This window comes from Schistocerca nitens, chromosome 1 (assembly GCF_023898315.1).
Source record: "Schistocerca nitens isolate TAMUIC-IGC-003100 chromosome 1, iqSchNite1.1, whole genome shotgun sequence".
Taxonomy (NCBI): Eukaryota; Metazoa; Arthropoda; class Insecta; order Orthoptera; family Acrididae; genus Schistocerca; species Schistocerca nitens.
In genome coordinates this window covers 474,559,944-474,583,485 of record NC_064614.1, presented here as the reverse complement: position 1 = coordinate 474,583,485, position 23,542 = coordinate 474,559,944, and the positions used below count along the sequence as shown (strand labels likewise).

The 23,542-nt window shown below is 42.1% G+C and overlaps 1 protein-coding gene across 1 annotated transcript in view; it reads right to left on the bottom strand.

Annotated features, from left to right (window-relative positions):
- The window catches only part of LOC126252001 (beta-mannosidase-like), a 243,762-nt gene that overhangs the window by 103,897 nt on the left and 116,323 nt on the right, over positions 1–23,542 (bottom strand). The gene's annotated exons all lie outside the window — the stretch shown is intronic.

The window sequence follows — 23,542 nt, the reverse complement described above, 5'->3', positions numbered from 1 at the left end:
AGGAGAAATCCAGTGAAGAGGAAAGGGCTTTGGGCTATGCAGATTCACTGGGGGGAGGGGCGGACAGAATAGTAGGTACTGGGGGGAGGGGGGGGGGGGGGACAGAATAATAGGAGTGTGTGGTTTGGGCTTTTCTGAATTGCAGATATGGAAACTCTTCCCTGCAAAACATTCATTGTACCATTAACACCCCTGGCTTCACCTTCTGGTAGTCAATGTCCTCCACCTGCCTGTATCCCCAATTACAGCCTGCAGATGTTCTGATGTTGCTCACAGCAGCCCACATTCTGTCCATGCACACTCCCATAGGCAACACTGCAGCATCTTTCCCCATCCCTACCCTATGATCCTCCCGTCCCCCCTCCCTCCCCAACTGATGAGTAGGACTCTATCCTAATTCATATTGCTAATAACAAAACTTTAATTTAAAATTTAAAACAGTTGTTAAACTGATATAATAGAACAACGACGAGGGTAAAAACAAAATAAACGTATTAACATACCTAAGTCCACACTGTCAACAGTTTACAGTATAGTGGGGAAGTCATCCAAACAGTACCATTACAATGTTGTTGTTGTTGTTGTTGTCTTCAGTCCTGAGACTGGTTTGATGCAGCTCTCCATGCTACTCTATCCTGTGCAAGCTTCTTCATCTCCAAGTACTTACTGCAACCTACATCCTTCTGAATCTGCTTAGTTTATTCATCTCTTGGTCCCCCTCTACGATTTTTACTCTCCACGCTGCCCTCCAATGCTAAATTTGTGATCCCTTGATGCCTCGGAACATGTCCTACCAACCGGTCCCTTCTTCTTGTCAAGTTGTGCTACAAACCCATCTTCTCTCCAATTCTATTCAATACCTCCTCATTAGTTATGTGATCTACCCATCTAATCTTCAGCATTCTTCTGTAGCACCACATTTCGAAAGCTTCTATTCTCTTCTTGTCCAAACTATTTATCGTCCATGTTTCACTTCCATACATGGCTACACTCCATACAAATACTTTCAGAAACGACTTCCTGACACTTAAATCTATACTCAATGTTAACAAATTTCTCTTCTTCAGAAACGCTTTCCTTGCCATTGCCACTCTACATTTTATATCCTCTCTACTTTGACCATCATCAGTTATTTTGCTCCCCAAATAGCAAAACTCCTTTACTACTTTAAGTGTCTCATTTCCTAATCTAATTCCCTCAGCATCACCCGACTTAATTTGACTACATTCCATTATCCTCATTTTGCTTTTGTTGATGTTCATCTTATATCCTCCTTTCAAGACACTGTCCATTCCGTTCAACTGCTCTTCCAAGTCCTTTGCTGTCTCTGACAGAATTACAATGTCATTGGCGAACCTCAAAGTTTTTATTTCTTCTCCATGGACTTTAATACCTACTCTGAATTTTTCTTTTGTTTCCTTTACTGGGCAACGGCCTTGCCGCAGTGGCTACACCGGTTCCCGTGCGATCACCGAAGTTAAGCGCTGTCGGGCGTGGCCGGCGCTTGGATGGGTCACCATCCCGCCGCCATGTGCTGTTGCCATTTTTCGGGGTGCACTCAGCCTCGTGATGCCAATTGAGGAGCTACTCGACCGATTAGTAGCCGCTTCGGTCAAAGAATACCGTCCTAACGGTCGGGAGTGCGGTGTGCTGACCACACGCCCCTCCTTATCCGCATCCTCCTCGGAAGATGACACGGCGGCCGGACGGTCCCGGAAGGGCCACTTGTGGCCTAAAGACGGAGCTTTTTTTTTTTCCTTTACTGCTTGCTCAATATACAGATTGAATAACATCGGGGAGAGGCTACAACCCTGTCTCACTCCCTTCCCAACCGCTGCTTCCCTTTCATGCCCCTCGACTCTTATAACTGCTATCTGGTTTCTGTACAAATTGTAAATAGCCTTTCACTCCCTGTATTTTACCCCTGCCACCTTTAGAATTTGAAAGAGAGTATTCCAGTCAACATTGTCAAAAGCTTTCTCTAAGTCTACAAATGCTAGAAATGTAGGCTTGCCTTTCCTTAATCTATTTTCTAAGATAAGTGGTAGGGTCAGTATTGCAATTGCAATAGCTGGCTAAATTTGGTTTTGTGACTGATGGGAAGATAATGTGTAGCATAAAATAAATAAAGGCACTGTCAGAATATTTAAAGAAAATTAATCATTAAAAAAACAAAAAAGCATTGCGGAGGTTTGCAAAACAAAAACTGCAGAGAGGAAAATGCTGGGATCAAATATCAAATTGACAGGAAGGCATTATGCTATGCACTGTAATGTGCTGCACTCTCAGTTCAAAAGAGAACGCACAAGTGATGAGAAGCAAAGATTAGTAGAGATTCATGTGTCTGTGAAAAGATACATGCGTGAAGCATACATCAACTACCAACGTCATACCTTAGCAAAAGATCTGGCAGAGAACCTAAGAAAATTCTGGTCCTATGCAAAATTGCTAAGCAGGTCTAAGGCTTCCATTCAGTCCCTAGTTGACCAGTCTGGTGTGACAGTTGAAGATAGCAAAAATAAAGCTGAAGTTTTAAAATGTCACATTCAAGAAATCGTTCACAGAGGAGAATCATACAAACATACCGTAATTTGACCATCAGATTTACTCCAGTATGGATGAAATAGTAATAAGCATCCTGCCATAGAGAAACAACTGAAAGATTTGAAAAGAAATAAATCACCATGTCCAGATGGAATCCCAAATCAGTATAAAGAGTGCTCTATGGCATTAGTCCCTTACCTAGCCTGCATTTCTAATGAATCTCTCGCCCTGAGCAAAGTTCTAAGTGACTGTAAAATAGCACTGGTGACACCAGTATATAAGAAGGGCAGAACAATGGACCTGCAAAATTACAGACCAATATCGCCAACTTCAGTTTGCTGCAGAATCCTTGAACATCTTCTCAGTTCAAATATAATAAACTTTCTTGAAACTGAGAAGCTTATGTCCATGAATCAGCATGGTTTTAGAAAGGATCACTGATGTGAAACTCAACTTGCCCTTTTCTCACATGATATACTGCAAACTATGGATGAAGAGCAACAGGCAGCTATATTTCTAGATTTCTGGAAGGCAGTTGACACCACGCCCCATTTCAGCTGTTAATGGAGGTACAAACATAGGAAATAAGTTCACAGATATGTGAGCGATTCGAAGATTTATTACGCAATAGAACCCAATTGTTGCCCACAGTGGCAAGGGTTCATCAGAGACAAGGGTATCATCAGGAGTGCTCCAAGGAAGTGTGACAGGACTACTATTGTTCTGTATATACATAATTGATTTGACAGACAGGGTGGGCAGCAATTTCCATTTGTTTGCTGATGACACTGCGGTGTATGGTATGGTGTCAAAGTTGATTGACTGTAGGAAGACACAAGATGACTTAGACAACATTTCTACTTTTTGTGATGAATGGCAGCTAGCTCTAAATGTGGAAAAATGTAAGTTGATGCAGATGGAAAGGAAGAACAAACCTGTAATGTTTATATACAGTATTACTGGGGTCCAGTTTTACAAATCAAGTTGTTTAAATATCTGGGTGTAACGCTGCAAAGAGATATGAAATGGAACAAGCATGCAAAAACTGTGGTACGGAAGGTGAATTGTTGACTTCAGTGTATTGTGAGAATTTTAGGAAACAGTGGTTCACCTGTAAAGGAGACTGCATACAGGACCCTGGTGTGACCCATTTTTGAGTATGTTTGGGATCCATACCACGTCGGATTGAAGGAAGACAGTGAAGCATTTCAAAGGAGGGATGCTAGATTTCTTACCAGTATTTTTAAACACCACGAAGTGTGATGGAGATGCTTCGAGAACTCAAATGGGAATTCCTGGAGTCAAGGCAACATTTATTTTGAGAAATGCTATTGAGAAAATTTACAGAAACAGCATTTGAAGCTGACTGCTGATCAATTCTACTACTGCCAACATACACTGCATTTAAGGACCAACATACACTGTGCCTAAGGACAGTGAAGATAAGATATGAAGATGGAGGCATGTAGATGGTCATTTGTCTCTCTATTTGCAAGTGGAACAGGAAAAGAAACAGTAGTGGTACAAGGTACCGTCCGCCATGCTCCATACGGTGGCTTGTGGAGTATGTATGTAGATGTAGATTATAAAATTCCTCTATGTGTCATACTGACAGCAAACAGCAAGCACTCTGCACCAGAATAAAGAAACACTATGAATTAAGCAAACACTATCAGAAACATGATTAAACAAACAAAAAAAAGAAAACAGTATGTATAATAAAATTCAGTTCCCTGGACACTGCAGTTAAAGTCTACGGAATTCACTAAATTCTCTTTTACAGTGTCAGAAAGCAAAGTGACTAAAAATGAACAATTAAATATAGTTGAATTTGTGGTATCATTAACTGATACCACCCCACAGGCAACAGAATTGCAAGTTTCTGTTAGACACTGCTAGCGGTCATGTGGAATCTGGCAGGCCCAATGGTGCATGCTCACTGAGCCACATTTACAGTGGCTCTGGACTACAAGCACTCTCTGCTGCTGCAATACTGGATGACCAGTGGCAGCCACTCACCCCCATTCGCACTTGGAGCCTTTTCACTATGTGATGCTATGCAGACACCTCCTAGTCGTGGCTCTGACACCATCATTCGTAAGGTAGTGCAGGGAGATTCTTCCTTGTTGACACTGAGAGCTGTACTCTTTAATTCTTGCCCCATTATTTGTATTGAGTCTTCATATGTTAAGAGAAATACAAGTTAAGTAAATATTCTGTTTGTTGTATTAACTTGTTCATTAATAGTTTCTGCTCCTGTCCAGCTTTCCTATAACAAAACTTGCTGCATCAATCTGTAGCCCACTTCTCCTTATCGAGTGTATGAAATCATACACAAGATACCTGGTGACAAGCCATTGCATGTATGTAAGGTATTCTTCCAGTTAATTTATTCCTGTTCTGTCATCTTTTTGACTGGTTTCTGACATTCTTGCTTGTCTTTTGGGTACCCAGTATTTGCCTTGCTTGTGCTCTTTATGTTCTAGGTTCTGCAGTTGCTGCTTATGCTCCCATTTTTGCTGTCTGTGTGGTATTTTTGCTGTTTGTATTTGTGAATCGCTTAATGTATCATAGCTATTATGCTGAAATTGACTGCTGCGTCACCTGCAGTTGATCTAATTCAGTTTATTCAATTTCTGAGGTAACAAATGGCCCAACTGCTTGAAGTAATGAATCATTTCATAATGGTGCAGATGGTTTCACACACGAAGCCGACCCAACAGCAATGCCACCACTGGTGCCACTTGCATATGTGTCGCCACTTCTTAAGTTTGATGAGGCAAAGGAAGACTGGACAGAGTGCCTTGCACAATTCCACATGGACATCACATCACACCCCATAGAAAGTACTGACTAACCTTCTTACTTCTTGGCCACAGTGAGAGTGACTATTTATTAGTTGTGTGCAAAGTAGTTTCCCATATCCTGCCCTGAATTAGTACAACACAAAGGCCTATTCCAGGTGCTTGCAAAGTATTATGAGGACAGGGTGCAAGTGGCAGCTGCGCATTACAAACTCCTTAGGTTGTGTAAGCAACAAGGACAGACATACCTTCAGTTGGTGACTGATTTTCAAGGCCTTACTAGACAGTGCAGATTCAAATGTGACTGTGGCAAATATTATAGTGATGCAATGGTTCATGATGCCATCATGCACAATGTAGCTGAGCCTCAAATTCAGGAACAGATTCTTTAACACTCATATCTTTCCTTGCAACAGGTTTTGCAGATTATAGACTATCAGGATTCCTTCAAAAGATAGTTTTGGTAAAACAACAGAGTAATAGCCACCCAGGAATGGCTCCCAACTCATCTACAGTACTACATGAGGGCAATAAACCTTTTGTGTCTTTTACTTTTGTTGGGAAATCAGTCTGCAACTTGATACTGGAGCTTCAGTGACTTGGCTCAACCATAGCACTTACAAACTGCTTGGCAATGCTAAGTTGTGCACATCACACCATACGCTGACAGTGTTTAGTGGCCAAGACATTCCTGTCTTGGGCACTTGTAGTCTTCCTGCAACTTTCAAGAATCTGTTGAAGGCAGTGACATTTACAGTGCTTTCCTGCTGAGATATTGCTAATATTTTTGGTCTAGACACTTTTGATTTGTTTGGGTTAAGCATTCAGGACAATGTACTTTCTGCTTCTTCCTTTGATCCTCAGGCAGTGCTGCTGTGCTATGTGCAGAATTTCAGGATTTGTTTTCAGAGGATATGGCAAAGCTAACAACTTTGCGGCCCATGTCACAATGAAGGACAATGCTCACCCAGTTTTTCTTAGAGCTCATCCTATTCCTCAAGCTCTTCGAGAACAGGTGGCTGAGGCCCTTAATGCTTTGCATGACAATGGGATCATAGCACCCATTACTGTCAGCCAGTGGGTGTCCCCTCTTGTTATAATAAAGAAGCCATCTGGAAAACTCCAGTTGTGCACCAATTTTAAGAAAACTGTGATTCCATAACAGTCATTGACAATTATTCCTTGCCACACACAGAAGGGTTGATGGACAAATTCGGTGCTGATTGTTACTTTTCCAAAACGTATTTCTGAGATGCTTGGTTGCAAATCCCTCTGGATGCACATTCACAAGATGTCTTTATCATTAACACTCATTTGGGCCTCTTCAAATTTCTGAGATTGCTGTTCAGCAGTGCATCCACACTCACCATACTTCAGCACTTTCTGTAGCAGCTGACTGCAAAAGTTCCTTTTAGCTCAAATTATTTAGATGACACAGTCATATCAGCTCACGCTTCTGAAGAACACATTAGCAACTTTACACTCTACTTCAAGTGTTGTCTGCACCTGGTCTCAAATGTAACAGAGACAAATGTGTGTTTTTTCAGACTGAAGTTGAGTACTTATGGCATGTCATTAATAGCCGGGGTGTTCACCCATTGCAGTCACACTTGCTTGCTATCCATGACCTTCCACCTCCACACAATTTGCAGGAATTGTCTGTGTTAGGGAAACTCTTGTATTCACCTGATTTATCCCTAACATCACTTAAATCATGGATCCCTTGCATCGCTTGTTCCTTTTATTTGTTCACAAGAGTGTCAGTCTGCTTCCCAGAAGTTGAAAGATGCTTTGCTTAGTGACTGATATCTTGTTGCTTTTCATCTAGCCAAATGTGTGGCCTTAGCTGTGGATGCTTCCTGTTGTGACATTTTGAAGTTTTGTCACATAAATATGATTCTGTTGACAGGCCAACTGCCTTTGCTTCAAAGTTGTTGAACAGAGCCCAGTGTAATTATTCACACATTGAAAAAGAGACTTTTGCCATTGTGTGTGGTGTCACTAAGTTTCACCAGTATCTTTTTGGCATAAAATACCAATACAAGATTGTGTACCAGCCCACTTCTAAGCATGCCAATGCAGATACTGTTTTTTGCCTCTTTTTTGACCCAGATTCAACATTCAGTGGCTCCTCTGCTTACTGTTGCTACACTGATGCAAAAGACACAGATGCTTTTCATAGCTTTCCACTTAATCACTGGAAAATTACCCAGGCCACAGCCATGTATCCTGATTTGCAGATTATGTTACACTACATCCACACTGGTTGGCCACATTCAGCCAGACAGATTCTTAATTCAGTGGTTCACCGATACTTTTCCCGTTGGCACACACCTGCAGTTCATCAAGGTGTCATTTTGCTTCACACTACTAATGACCAGTCACATGTTGTGGTTCCCCAAGCTGTCCACCCTGACATGCTTTGTTTGCTACTCTAAGATCACTGGCTCATTGTTCGCACCAAGCTGTCATGTGACACTGTTGCACTTGAAACAATCTGGATGCACAAATCGAACAGTTGACTTCTCAGTGCCAAGCCTGTGCTGAACATCAGTCAGCTCTTCTCAGCAGTTCTTTGAATGGCCCAAACATCAAGCACCTTGGCAATGTTTGCACTTGGAATTCATGGTCCTTACTGGAATATAGTCCACAGCTCATGGTCTTGTGGTAGCGTTCTCGTTTCCCGCGCACGGGGTCCCAGGTTCGATTCCCGGCAGGGTCAGGGATTTTCTCTGCCTCAAGATGACTGGGTGTTGTGTGTCCTTCATCATCATTTCATCATCATTGACTCTCAAGTCACCAAAGTGGCGTCAGCTAAAAAGGACTTGCACTTTCGGTGGCCGAACACCCCGCATGGGGTCTCCTGGCCAACAGTGCCATACGATCATTTCATTTCACTGGAATATACATTGACTCAAAGTCGTTGATGCTTTTAGAAAATTCCCCTTTGTTGTTCCAATGCATTCTGCTACAGCTCATTCCACAATCCACGTGCTGTCGTCAATCTTTTGCACTGAGGGATTTCCAGAAATGATTGTGACTGACAACAGATCTCAATTTGTTGCTGCCAAGTTTGAACAGTTCTGCATCACCTCCAACATCAACCACATCATGAGTGCACCGTTCCACCTGCAGTTTAACAGTGAAGCTGAATGCTTTGTATGAACATTTAAGCAACAGATGCCTCACACACAGAGGATCATGCTTTGTTGCTATTCTTCTCTTCCTACTGCTCTCAGCCATGTGACGGACCGTCACTGATGGAGCTGTTACATAAGCTGGTGCCACTGCATCTTGCTTCAGTTGCTGCACCCACCACAGTGGGCAGTGTTCCCTCTGCTCAGACAGGCAAAGTATCAAACTAATGAATAGGTCTTTTACAAATTGTATGGCACACAGAGGTGCTGGGAGCAAAGTGCCATTGTATGCCTTCTTGGATGAACTCTTTTCATAGCAGGGACCAAGAGAATTGCTGAGATGCCACCGAATCAAATTCATCCATGTGAATTGCATGATCCTATTGCAGGCTTTGTGCATCTAGATTTAGTGCCTGCCTAGACTCAGTGGCCCTTGCTGCAATTGGCTCTTGTGGGCCCTGCGCCATCAGTGGCAGCCCTGGAGCCAACAGAAGCCGATGCGCTTTCACAGTCATCGTTGTCTCAATAGCTACCATTGTCTTGGAATTGGCCCCTCTTCCTGGCTGCTGTTCTACATGCCACCTAGGGTCCCTCTGCAGTCATCAAGATGCTTCCATCTTTGTTTGCTGCTCTGCATTTGGATATGGGTGTGCACCCTCTACCTGGTTTCTCAGTTGGTGTTTCCAGGCAGGCTCAGGACAGGAGCTTGGCAGCTACCTTAGTTTCAGTTCTCATCTCCTCATTGTCACCTGCATCCAGCCATCCCCCCATCACTAATCCCCACTACACAACAACAGTGAAGAGGTTTGAGGGGGAGGGATGTGGTATCATGTATCAATATCACCATATGGGCATCAGACAGTTGGTAATGGAATTGCAAGTTTCCATCCAAACACTGATAGCAGTCACGTGGGATCTGGTGGGCCCAATGGTACATGCCTACTGAGCTACACCTGCAACAGCTCTTGACTGTATGCACACCCTGCTGCCACAATATAGGATGGCCAGTGGCAGCCACTCATCCCCTCTCATGCTTGGAGCCTCTTCGCTATATGATTCAGTGCAGATGCATCCTAGTCACAGCTCTGACACTATCATTCATGCTGTAGTGCCAGAAGCCACTTTCTTGTTGACACCGAGAGCTGGACTCTAGTTCTTGCTGCATTATTTGTAATGAGTCTTTGTATGCTTAGAGAAATATAAGTTTAATTAATCCCCTGTTTGTTGTTTAACTTGTTCACTAATCATTTCTGCTCCTGTCCAGCTTTCCTATGATGACAGTTGCTGCATCACTGCACAACCCACCTCTCCTTACCACTATGTAGGAAGTTTTACACAGCAAAATTCATCTTGATCAGATAGATATTGTAGGTGTTGAAAAGGGACAACATTTCAATTAAACCACCACTAAAGAGATTACAAAATGATTAACAAAGTACGCCAAGTATCAAAATTTACATTTCAGAATGTCCACAAAGACCTTACAGTGAACAAAGATATGGTGAGTCATTGGGCAAAGCATCTGTCATCATTGCAACAAGGTTGTGTAAACGGGTCTGATCTCCTGCATGCTGGAAGGCTGCACACAGCTGTGACTCCTACAATGTTGGAACATGTAGACACTCTCATTTTAGGTGACAGATAGGTCACATTCAAACACCTCATTGCACAACTGGACATTTCTGTTGGTAGTCCTGACACATTTGTCCACCAGTTGGGGTACTCAAAACTGTGTTTCCACTGGGTTCCTTGCTGCCTTACAGAACATAAAGAGCAATGAAAGACCATCATTGTGGAATTTTGTGCACATTACCAAGTTGATCAAGACAATTTTTTGTTAAAAATCATCAAAGGTGACAAAAAAATACAAAAAGACAAATGAATTTCTTCTCCATGAAAATGAAATACCTCACACAAGCCTGCGCATCCGTTAGTAGCTCATCTTCAGGCTGCTACCTTGGGTTTTAGTGGTGGCAGAGAACCTAGAGCATCACATGGGACACCTCAGGAGTTGCTTGTTTTGCTCTTGGGCTATGCTGCTGAGGTAGCTCATAGCACCAACATGGTGAATCCACCCTCAATGCACAGTGAGTGGAGGGTGATAATGCACTCACATTGCTTGAGGCTGAGGGCCAATGTGAAAACTGAGAAAATTCTGGTCCTATGCAAAACTGCTAAGAGGGTCTAAGGTTTCCATTCAGCCCCTTGTTGACCAGCCTTGTGTGGCAGTTGAAGACAGAAAACAAAACACAAAGTTTTAAATTTCACATTCAAGAAATTGTTCACACAGGAGAATCGTACAAATATACTGTCATTTGACCATCAGACAGATTCCCTTAATAGAAGACATAGTAAGAACATCCCTGTCATAGAGAAACAATTGAAAGATGTGAGAGAAAATTAATTACCAGGCCTGGATGGAAACCCAATTCAGTTTTACAAAGAGTACTCTGTGGCATTGGCACCTTACTAAGCCTGCATTTATCATGATCTCTCACTCTGAGCAAAGTGCCAAGCAACTAGAAAAAAGTGCTGGTGACTCCAGTATATAAGAAGGCTAGAACAATGGACCCACAAAATTACAGACCAATAACCCTAACTTTGGTTTTCTGCAGAATCCTTGAACATATTCTCATTTTGAATATAATAAATTTTTCTGAGACTGAGAAGCTTATGACCATGAATCAGCATGGTTTTAGAAAGCATTGCTTGTGCAAAACTCAGCTTTCCTATAACATTACTTTTTTTATACATATATATATGAAAGGTGTACAACTTTGATTCCGCCATTTTTTCTCCAGCACTTGAAGCTTTAATGAAACAAATTGGTTACACATGTGTCATTCAAAGTATTTTCCATCACTGGCCACTACTTTCTCCCATCTTTCGGGCACTGTATGAATCCCGCGTTAAAAAAATTATTCATCTTTTGAAGCAATCCACGAATCGATCCAATTTGTGACTTCATGAGATCAGAAGTGTTGGTCAGCCAGGCCATGCACCATTGATCTAAACAGGTGATAGTCAGAAGGAGAAATGTCTGCAGAATACAGCAGGTGGGGTAGGACTTCCCATTTTAAAGTTTTCGAGTACATTTTGACCTCTTTTGCAACTTAAGGTCGAGCACTGTCGTGTTGCAAAATCACTTTATCGTACCTCTTGCTGTATTGCAGCCGTTTGTCTTTTAATGCTCTGCTCAAACGCATTAACTGCATTTGATAATAAGCACCTGTGATTGTTTCACTTGGTTTTAACACCTCATTGTACATGATGCCGAGCTGGTCCCACCAAATGCAGAGCAAGATCTTGGAGCCATGAATATTCGGTCTGGCCGTTGACATGGAAGCATGGCAGAGATATCCCCACAATATTTTGCATTTAGGGTTATCATAATGAACCCATTTTTCATCCCCGGTCACAATGTGATGCAGAAATCCCTTCTGTTTTTGCCTCTGAAGCAACTGTTCACAAACACACAAACGCCGTTCAATGTCACTTGGTTTCAGCTCACATGGGACCCAAGTTCCTTCTTTATGAATCTTGCCCATAGCCTTGAGATGTTTTGAAACGACTTGCTGTGTCACTCAAACTAATCATGCCAATTCTTCTTGAGTTTGATGCAAGTCTTCACTCAGCAATGCCTCCAATTCTGCATCTTCAGAAACATTCTCCCTTCCACCACTATGCCGGTCTACAAAGTTAAAATCACTGTTCTTGAAGTGTTGAAACCACACACAACACATTCTTTCACTAATAGCATCCTTACCATATGTACTTGAGAGCATTCAATGAGACTCAGCCACTGTTTTCTTCGTACTGAAACAAAACAGTAACACCTCTCGAAAACAATGAGAATTAGGCTCGTAAACTGACATTTTCAATCAAGAACAACTCCATGATGCAGACACAAATCGATTAATGTTTGAATGAGGTTACATTGACTGAGGTCCAAGCTAACTGCCTGACATCTGCGATCTGTTTCTTTCGACCGCTACTTACTTTTGTTGCCACCTATTGGCAAATGGCGGGAGCAAAGTTGTACACCTTGTAGAAGTAGCCAATACCAGGATTAATGCAGAATCTGGTACAGGTGAACATTCTCGGCTGCTTAACTGAATGGACATTATATGACTTTGTATACGATGTGTTATGTTTAGGGCTAAAATATGTAAAAAGAAATTAATTTGTTAGTACTCTGTATATACAGTTAAAATTGTTCTTTTTTTAAAAAATATTTGAAATTAAGGAATTTCTGGCACATTTAAAATTCGTATTATTAATTGTACAATCTAACACTAATCATTAAATTTATTTCTGGATTCATTTACAAAATAATGATATGTTTTAGTTAAAATTCTTATTTGGTCAAGAAAGTTTGTAAACTCTTTTGCTTTGCAAACTCTTTGGAACATTGTGAGTACCGCAGAAAATTAGGAGTAGTAGGCATGCCTCTGATGGAAATGCACCTGTATTTCTAACTTTGTCAACAACAATGTGAATTAGTATTCTGAAATGGAGATTGTGAAGTCATTATGATTTAGAAGAATGGGATAAAATAAAATTATAGCAACAGATAATTCTTCATCAGTTATTTAATCATCAAAAACCCACAAATTAAATCAAAATTTCAGCACGAAGAATGTACCCCTAGACACAATAAGTGGAGCCAACAACAACAAGAGGAAAAAATGAAGATAAGTAAAAAGTTTTTCTTATGCCTATGGAAGCTTTCAAAACTTTTATAGACAGAGAATTTTAATATTGATGTGTGGGAGGGATTCAGGCAGATTCCATATTTCTAAATTTCCAGAAGCCATTTGACAAGGTGCTCAAGGTGCTCCATTACAGGCTGTTAATGAAGGTATGAGCACATGGAATAAGTTCACACATATGTGAGTGGCTTGATGACTTCTTAAGTAATAGAACCTAGTATGTTACCCTCAATGGCAGGTGTTCATCAGAGACAAGGGTATCATTAGGAGTACCTCAGGGAAGTGTGACAGGACTGCTGTTGTTCTCTATAGACATAAATGATTTGCTGGATGGGCTGGGCAGCAAACTGCAGTTGTTTGCTGATGATGCTGTGGTGTTTGGTAAGACATTGAAGTTTAATGACTGTAGGAAGATACAAGAGGGCTTAGACAAAATTTCTACTTGGTGTGATGAATGGCACCTAGCTCTGAATGTAGGAAAATCTAAGTTCATGCAGATGAGTAGGAAGAACGCCTATAATGTTCAGATACAGCATTAGCAGTGTACTGCTTGACACATTCTTGTCATTTAAATATCTGGGCATAATGTTGTAAAGCAATATTAAATGAAACGAGCGTATGAGGACTGTTGTAGCAAAGGTAAATGGTCAGCTCCGGCTTATTGGGAGAGTTTTGCGAAAGTGTGGTTGATCTGTAAAGAAGACCACATATAGGATGTTGGTATGATCTATTCCTGAATACTGTTCGAGTGTTTGGGATCTGTACCAGGTCAGATTGAAGGAGCAATTCACAGGTGAGCTGTTAGATTTGTTACTGGTAGGTTCAATCAAGATTTAAGGGTTACAGAGATGCTTCAGAAACTCAAATGGGAATTCCTGGAGGGACGACATTGTTCTTTTTGAAGAACACTACTGAGAAAGTTTAGAGAATCGGCATTTGAAGCTGACTGCCGAATGACTCTACTGCTGCCAACATACATTGCACTTAAGGACCACAAAGATAAGATATGAGAAATTAGGGCTGATATGGAGGCATATAGACAGTTATTTTTCCCTCACTCTATTTGAGAGTGGAACAGGAAAGGAAATGACCAGTAGTCGTACAGGGTACTCTCCGCCAAGCACCATAAGGTGGTTTGCGAAGTATTTGTGTAGACGTAGATGTGGAAAACTTCATTGGACTGTTCTTCTTCATCCACCCTACAGCCTAAATATTGCACCTTCTAACTCCCATCTGTCTGCCACAATGAAGGGTGCACTCCAAAGGATACAGTACATGAATACTGCGAAGGTTATTGATGCAGCAAGACAATGGGTCCTACATCGACCAGTAGATTTGTACCACATAGCCATACATGCTGCCCCAGAAAGTTGGCATCAGGCCATTGCACTGAATTGAGATTATGTTAAAAAATAGGATTTTGTATCCAAAAGAATGGGGAATAATGTGGTGCATTAGACTTCTGAATAAAACCAACTTGCGTACATTACTTATTATATGTCCCTTGTACATACTCATTTTACACCATTCAGTCTATTTGAAAATGTTTTGAAAATGTGGTTCACAAACAATAATTGGCAGTCAGATCAACAGACAGCCCATAAAGAACTCATAATGGATGTATATAAAATAAGGCATCTCTCGTGCACAATATTAGATCTTCTTCAGTTCTTGCCACATGCAAATGATAACCTACAACATGATGTAATAACAGTCTGTACTACACTAACACTTGTGAAAATGAAAATAAACTCAAGTTGGCTCAAAAATCAGTGTGATAATCTTCAATGTGGCTCATAGTATGAGAGCTCAGAATCATCAACTGAATGAAAAAGTAATAAATCCACTCTGGCTCTCACTCTCAAATAAACCTAAATTGTGAGCAATTACTAAAAGTGGGTAGAAACAAATACTGGTATTAGCAACATACATACCAGGAATACAGAAATATTTATTAATCAGTCAGAAACACCACTTAATATTGTATTTTCTCAAAGAGACACTATAATTGCATATGGGGGACTTCAATACAAATCTTATGAACGAATGTAGACTGAAAGATCAGTTTTTAAACTTCTTATGTAACCTCATTGTACACTGAAGGGAGAAAAAACTGCAGCACCAAGGAGGAGTTAAGCGACACAAAAGTTGGAAAATGTGTTTCTACGTCTGAAAGATTATGTCTATCAAAAGTCCATGCCAGTTGCAAAAGAGTGATGCTACTAGTACCACCATGAGGATAGAAATCAGAGTTGCTTTAAATACATGCTGTAACAGTCATGGGCATTAGTTATCTTTGAGATTGGATGCGGTGACTTGATGTTAGTCAAGAATAACAAGACACCATTATCAACAACTCACGAAGTTTGAACAAGTTCATGTAATAGGGCTACAAGAAGCTGGATGTTCCTTCTGCAATATTGCAGAAAGACTTGGAGGAATGTAGCCACTGTATATTACTGCTCACAGCAGTGGTCATGAGAATGTACAGTAGCAAGAACACTGGGCTCCAGACCACAACATGGCACTACCGAGAGCGAAGACCCTAATTTTCGGTGTATGGCTCTGGCACATCATAATGCATCTGCAGCAGCACTTTGATTGGCGGTTGGCACCACTGTGACACGACAAAGTGTTACCAACCAGTTACTTCAAGGACTGCTCTGAGACAAACACCCTGTAGCATGCATTTTATTGACACCAAACAAATGCCATTTGCAACCTGAGTGGTGTCAAGTGAGAGTTCACTGGAGGGCAAGGTGGAGGTCTGTTGTGTTTCCTGATGAAAGCTGTTTTTGACTCAATGGCAGTGGTGGCTGTATGTTGGTTAGAGGAGGCAAACTGAGAGCCTGCAGCCAACCTGTCTGCATGCTAGACACACTGGACCTACACCTAGAGTTATGGTCTGCGGTGCCATTTCATATGACATCAGGAGCATTCTCATAGTTATTACACACACCATGACTGCAAATTTGTATGTCAGTCTGGTGATTTGACCTGTTACGCTGCCATTTATGAACAGCATTCCAGAGGGTATTTATCGATAGGTTAATGCTCACTGACATACCTCTGCTGTAACCCAACATGCTCTACAGAGTGTTGACATGTCACCTTGGCATGTTCGATCACCAAATCTGTCTCCAATGAAGCAAATATCGGACATCATTGGATGACAACTCCAGCATCATCCACAGAGAGCATAAATCATCCCTGTATTGACCAACCAAATGTAACAGGCATGGAACTACATCCCACAGACTGACATCCAGCAGCTGTAAAACACAATGCATGCACATTTGCATACTTGCATCCAACATCCTGTCAGCTACACCTTTTACTAATGCACCAGAATTTCACATTTGTAGAGGCTTATCTCTCACTTACATTAATCTTGCAATAGTAATCACATAAATATGTTACCTAGACAAATGTATTCCCAAAATTTCATCACTCTACATTAATTATTTTTTGGTATTGTGACTTTTTCTGTTAGTTTCTTTCCCCATATATATAAATCTACAAGAATAACAAGTAACACAAACAGTTTTATAGATAATGTATTTCCAAATGTATGACCTACAGAAGTAGAAATAAGAAATAGTGATTTAGTTAATATAACAATGAAAATAATCAATTTTTGACAATATAATGTAAGTATATGGATAAGAAAAGCTACTCACCTAAAAGTGAGCTGAATTAATCATATCTTTTTAATGAATAAGAACAGGCATGTTGCCTAGACCATGAAGTGCAGAAGGAGTTTTAAATAGCACGTCATTGTAATAATATCAACAGTTTCAGGATGAGTGATGTTAAGGTGGGCAGAGGTCGAGGTGGTTGTGGGGCAGGGGCTAGCACAAATTGAGGCTAGCAGTGTTGTGAGGGTGAAGGATGTGTTGAAGGACAATCCTATACTTCTGCAGGTCTAAATCCTCACTAACCCCTTTCCCACACTCATCACCACTCTTGCCCTATGACCTTAACCCTAACATAAGTCATTTTGCATTCACACCCTCCTCTCCGCAGTTTCCCCCTACCTCTTTCTATCTCCCACTCCCACTCCACACCTCTACATCATTGTACACTGCACACAACTCTGCTTCTTGCAGAAGGAATGTGCTCACTGGAGCCACATTCCTATCCATGGGCATGGCGTCTGTCCATCCCAGTCACCACCCACCCTTCTCCAACCGTCTATCCCATTCTCTGCCTCCTTTCTCCCTTCATCCTCTCCACCTGACACAACTCCTCATCCTAGTCAAGCTGCAGTGCCAGTACAGTGTAGTATGGTGGGTCAACACATCCATTCATTCAAATGTACGTGTACTCTATAGCCCTGAAGAGGGATTCATCCAAAAGCTAATGACATTCTCAGTCTTCTTTAAGAGGTTATCAATGACTCAGGACCTCAACTATCCAGTGAGTTGTTACCTTTACTTCTGTCATTATTCATATTCCACTAAGGGATTATCATATTTATTTTAGATTGTTGTTTAGATATGTACTGGTGGGAAAAAAATCACATCACAAAGAAGGAGTTCTGTGACATAAACGAAAGCTGGTATGGGTATTCCTATATCTGAAAGATGATGTCCATTCAAATTTTGCACCAGCCACATAAGAGTGGCACTGGTAGTGCCACTATGAGGATCCAAATCAGGTTTGCTTTAAATACACATTGTACTGGTCAATTAGTTACCTTTGACATTGGACATGATAAGCTGATGTTAGTCAAGAATGCCTTTAAAGTGACAAAGACGCCATCATCAACACTTCACTGAGTTTGAACAAGGTCTCATAACAAGACTATGAGAAGCAGGATGTTACTTCTGTGATACTACAGAAAGACTTGGCTGGAATGTAGCCATTGTACATGATTGCTGGCAGCAGTGATCACAAGAATGTATGGCTACAAGAAGACTGGGCTCCAGGTGGCTACATGGAACTACTGAGAGGGAACACCAATGTGTATTGCGTATGGTTCTGATGCATCATACTGTATCTGCACCACTATTTTGAGCAGCAGTTGGTACCACAGTGACACAATGAACTTTTACAAATTGGTTACTTCAAGGACAATTCCAAGCCAGACACCCTGTAACATGCATTTCACTGACTCCAATCCACCAGTTTGTGATTTCAGTGGTGTCAAGTGAGAGGGCAACATGGAGGTCTGTTATGTTTTCTGATGAAATCTGCTTCTGCCTTGGCACTAGTGATGGCCGTTTGTTGGTTAGAATGAGGTCAATTGAGGGCCTGCAACCAACCTATCTGCATGCTAGACACACTGAACCTACACCTGAAGTTATGGCCAGGGATGCAGTTTCATATAACAACAGGTTACTCCACATACACTGACTGCAAAATTGTATGTCAGTCTTGTGATTAGACCTGTTGTGCTGCCATTCACGGACAGCATTCCAGGGGGTGTTTTCCAACAGGATACTGCTCACCACATACCACTGTCGTAACTCAACATGCTCTACAGAGCATCGAAGTGTTGCCTTGGCCTGCTCAATCATCAGATCTGTCTCCATTGAAGCACATATGGGATATCATTGGATGACAACTCCAGCATCATCCACATTTGCATGCTTGCATTCATCATTCTGGCAGTTACACCAGTTATTAATGCATAGTGCTCCTCAGTATCAATGTAATTAATTTCAACAAATACTGTTTCAGGGAAGCTGTAGCTTTATTTGAAAAATGCTGAATAAATTCCATACAAGGAGCAAAGTTTTTTTAGAAAAAACAAAGAACACAAATGTAGCAAGCAACAAACAACAGTCTCTGTTTTCTTTCACGGAATAAACAATAATGTGCACTGTGTGCTGAATCTGGTGATGACGATTCCCACACAGCCCCTCTGTGGTTTAGTGGAGTTCCAGGGACGTTAGGATACTTTAATGATATGCATCTGCCAGCTTTAGAACATCTTAGAGCTATCTGAATCTCCTCCTCCAAGGCTGCCTGATTCGTTGAGGGTAGTGGGCTCTCTACCCACGTTGGCTCTTCTTCCTGCTATTCCAGCAGTACAGGGCTGTCTCTACATGTTGTTGCTGTCCTGCCTCTCCCTCAGGCAACAGCATGCAGCCAGGTTTCACTCGGTGTATTGAGCCGATTTGCTGTTTCCATGAAACTCTATCTTTGTCATGTGGCTGTCTCTTGCTAATACCTTGTTCGGCCCAGGAATGGTCATAATGCATCTGTTAATAATCACACATGGGAACAGTGTCCCCTTTGTGTACAAACTGGGTGCACTCTCCATGCTGAGAACACAGTGCTGGACCTAGTTTGGAAATGTGTTCTCACACTTGCTGCAGAACACAGGGCATGTGTCTCGCCGTTACTTCCAATGGTGCAGCAAAAAATTCTGCTGGCACTTGTAGGCCTTCCCTATAAACCAACTCTGCTGTGGAAGCTCCTAAATCTCTTTTGCAAGTGGTCCGTAATCCCAATAATACCACTGGTAAGGTTGAAGTCCAGCTCTCAGTATTGTACATCAAGGCAACCTTCAAGGTCCTGTGCCAACAGTCAAACGTGTAATTACTTTCAGGGTGGTAGGCTGTCATGTGGTGGTGCCGGGATCCACACAACTTTGCCAGCTCTAAAAGTAAGGTTGATTCAAATTGGCAGCACTGACATGTGGTCACATGTAGGAGGCAACCTAAACGAGCAATCCAAGTCACCAAAAACACTCATGCCACTGTCTCAGCCAACAGCACTGCTTCCATCCATCATGTGAACCAATCTACAGGAGTAAACAAATAACAGTACCCTTTTGAGGGAAGCCCACCTGGTTAGCCGTGCGGTCTAATGCACTGCTTTCTGAGTGGGAAGGTGTGCCGGTCCCCGGAACGAATCCACCCAGTGGATTAGTGTCAAGGTCTGGTGTGGCAGCCAGTCTGTGGATGGTTTTTAAGGCAGTTTTCCATCTACCTCGGTGAATGCAGGCTGGTTCCCCTTAATCCACCTTAGTTTCACTACGTCAGTGATTGCTATGCAAACAGTCTCCATGTACGCGTACACCATAATTACTCTACCACGCAAACATTGGGGCTACACTCATCTGGTGTGAGACATTCCCGGGGGGTATGCTGTGGGCCGAACCACACAATAACTCTCAGTTCGATGTGGGGCAGCGGTGGGGTGGATGGACTGCTGTAGCCTGTTGTAGGGTTGTGTACCACTGATGGCTATGGCAGGGACAAAGGCTCTCCATCATTTCTAGGTCCCCAGTTCAATACAACACCATACCCTCCTGAGGGTGGAAACAATCCAACGATGTCTAGGTGTATATGTGCAAACTGCTCTGTAGATGGTGGAAATTCTCCTACTGGTTTGTGCACATGTCACCTGACCTTGCATTTTTGGCAGACCATGCATGTTTTTGCCCACCTATGGCAATCTTTCTTAATGCTTGGGCACACAAAATGGTCCATCAGCAATTTTACAGCACTGTTTGCACTGGGGTACACCAGTCCATGGATGCTAGCACCTTCAGCAACTTTTAAAAAACAATAGGTCGAGGTTTGTTGCATGACATGTCAAACAAGATGGTAACCTTCGTCCCTGCCAGCCTCACTTGATGGACATTTAGTCCCAGTAGTGACGTCCTGCTGGTAATCTTGTAGCTGGAGGTCTGTCGCCTGGAAGGCTGCCAAATATTCATAATCAGTTGTCTGCAAGATAGTACTGTTCCTTGACCAGAAATCTGTCACAACATTTTCTGCTCCCTTAATATGATGCAGATCTGTTGTGAACTGTCCAATGAACTCTAGTTGTTTGGCTTCTTGTGAAGAGCAGTCAGCATTAGATTTGTTGAATGCAAACATAATAGATTTGTGGTCCATATAAATAGTGAATGCTGTGGCCTCAATGCAGGGACAATAATACTGTACAGTTTGTACACTCCCAGAAGTTCTCTGTTGTATGCCCTCCATTTGACCTGCACTGCTGTGAGTCTCTATGAAAAGAAACCCAGAGGCTGCCAGAGGTTTTCTGCAGACTGATGGAGGGATGCTCCTACTGCCTGTTGACTTGTGTTGGCTACTATAGCCAGCGGTGCATGGGTGTGACAAGAGAACCGCTTTCTTCAGATCTGCTTTCACTTGGTGGAATGCCTTTTGCATGTCTGGGGTCCACTTTATGGGCCACATGCCAGTTATGTTTTTTTCCTGCCAGTGGCACTGTCAATGGTGCCTGAACCTCAGCTACCCATGGCAAGTGTTGACGGTATAAATTTACTGTCCCTAAAAATCTTCTATGTTCTTGGTGATCGGGTGGTTGAAGTTTTTCTTCAATAATGGCTATTTTATCCATCAGGGGGTATATTCCATTTGCCAAGCATGTGACGCAAAATGTCACTTGCTCCAGTCAGAAGGTGCGTTTCTCCTAATTGATAACTATCCCACATTGCTTAATTCTTTCGAAAATGGACCTGAGGTGCTCTTCATGTAACTCTTTTGTCTCTGAGCATACCTGAATACGTCTGTGCCATGTTCTTATGGCTCAAAGGCATCCAGATGTACTCAAAGAAACTGAAAGGTATTGTGATTGCCATCTTTGGTATATTCGCCTCTGTGAATGGTATCTGATGGTATGCCTTTCTACAGTCAATCATGCTAAAGACTGTAGATCCTGTGAGGACATTAGTTTCTGAGTAATGGCCTGGAGCTGTGTGGGTGTTTAACTTATGATAGTCACCACTAGGTCTCCAAGTACCATCCTCTTTTTTTTTTTTTTACTGACTGTAACAGCAATGCCCATGAGCTATCAGAATTATGTAGCACACCTGCTTTTAACAAACCCTCGAATTCGGCCTTTGTTGTTATAAAGCGATCTGGGGCTAACCCTCTTGTTCATTGTGATACTGGCTGACCAGGCGTGCACTGTTGTTATGTGACCTTGTTGGCTGAAGTTCCCTTGTGCCGCCATTTTCGCCCTGTGCCACCTCTTTGTGCAAGGAGGCTGTGGTGTGACATTTGTCTTTTCCAAGTGCACCTATCAATACTTCATCATCTCTTTTAATCTTGCAATGCTGATCTTTATCTCAATTCTTGTATTACATAGGAAGTTGGTGCCTAATATGGCCTCTGACAACTCTACTAGCACAAAGTTCCAACAGCAACTCTGTCTAAATCCTAAATCCACCTCCATTTTGTAGGTGCCATAAGTCATTATCATTGACGCATTTGCAGTTGTGAGATGCACCTGTGACATTGTGGTGCTAGTCTGATAATTCTGGTATGGCAGTGCACTGACATCTGACATTGAGTCAGTCAGATAGTAATGACAGAACATATAACCTCTCTGAAGGGGTAGATAACGTTGACAAATTACTCACCATCCTGAGTCCCTCATCAAGCTCACGTCCCTGATGAATGCACTTCTGTTGGTTCTTGTGGCCTGCCACACCTATTCCTGGCAGCTGTCACTGTTTGGATATGCACATGATCTTGTACATCTTGTTGCCTTGTCACTGTACTGCCAGTGGTACCAACACATCTTCCTGGCAGCTGTCACTGTTTGGATATGCACATGATCTTGTACATCTTGTTGCCTTGTCACTGTACTGCCAGTGGTACCAACACATCTTCTCCTTACAGCTACCACTGTTAGTCCCATTGTTATCTTTCCTTTGACCAGGTGAGCTCTTCCTGTACTGTAACAACTGTGACACTTCTCATTGTAACACAGCTGTCTGGCCAGATCCCCCTGCTGGCTCTCCTGTATCGCTGCAGTCTCTTGTTGCTCACAACCTTCCGCAACCAGGGTCATACATGCTGTATGCATATTGTCCATTGTCATGTACACTTTGCTGCCATTGTTATCAATGTCTGGACATCATCTTTCACACAGGTAACTAATGCTGCCTTGACTTCCCTGGGCATCTGTGCCAGTCAAACGTGCTGCAGTGTCATGTCTGGTAAGTCTTCTTCTCTGACGCTGCTCAGCAGATGTTGCCAATACTTGGAGGAGGTCCTGTCAGCCATCTGTTCATTCTTCAACACCTGTTGTATGTGTTGTTCAAGTGGTTTAGAGTTCTGTCAATCAATAACATCTTTAAAAATGTATACTGCCATTCTGTCATGGGCCAAAATATGACGTCTGCAACTATAGTTGCAGCTTTAATGTCTAAGGCATTCACAGCCCACCACAGACCTCATGTGTGCATCAGTTATTTCATTTTGCTCAAATGCCAGTTCAAGCATCACAAACCAATGTTCTGGTTTTTTTTGGCAGGAACTGCATCATTGATACTTTCATCTGTGGCTTGGTTGCATTGCACATCTGCCGCTAACTGCTGTCTGTGGACTCATCGCTGGACTATTTTGCTCTG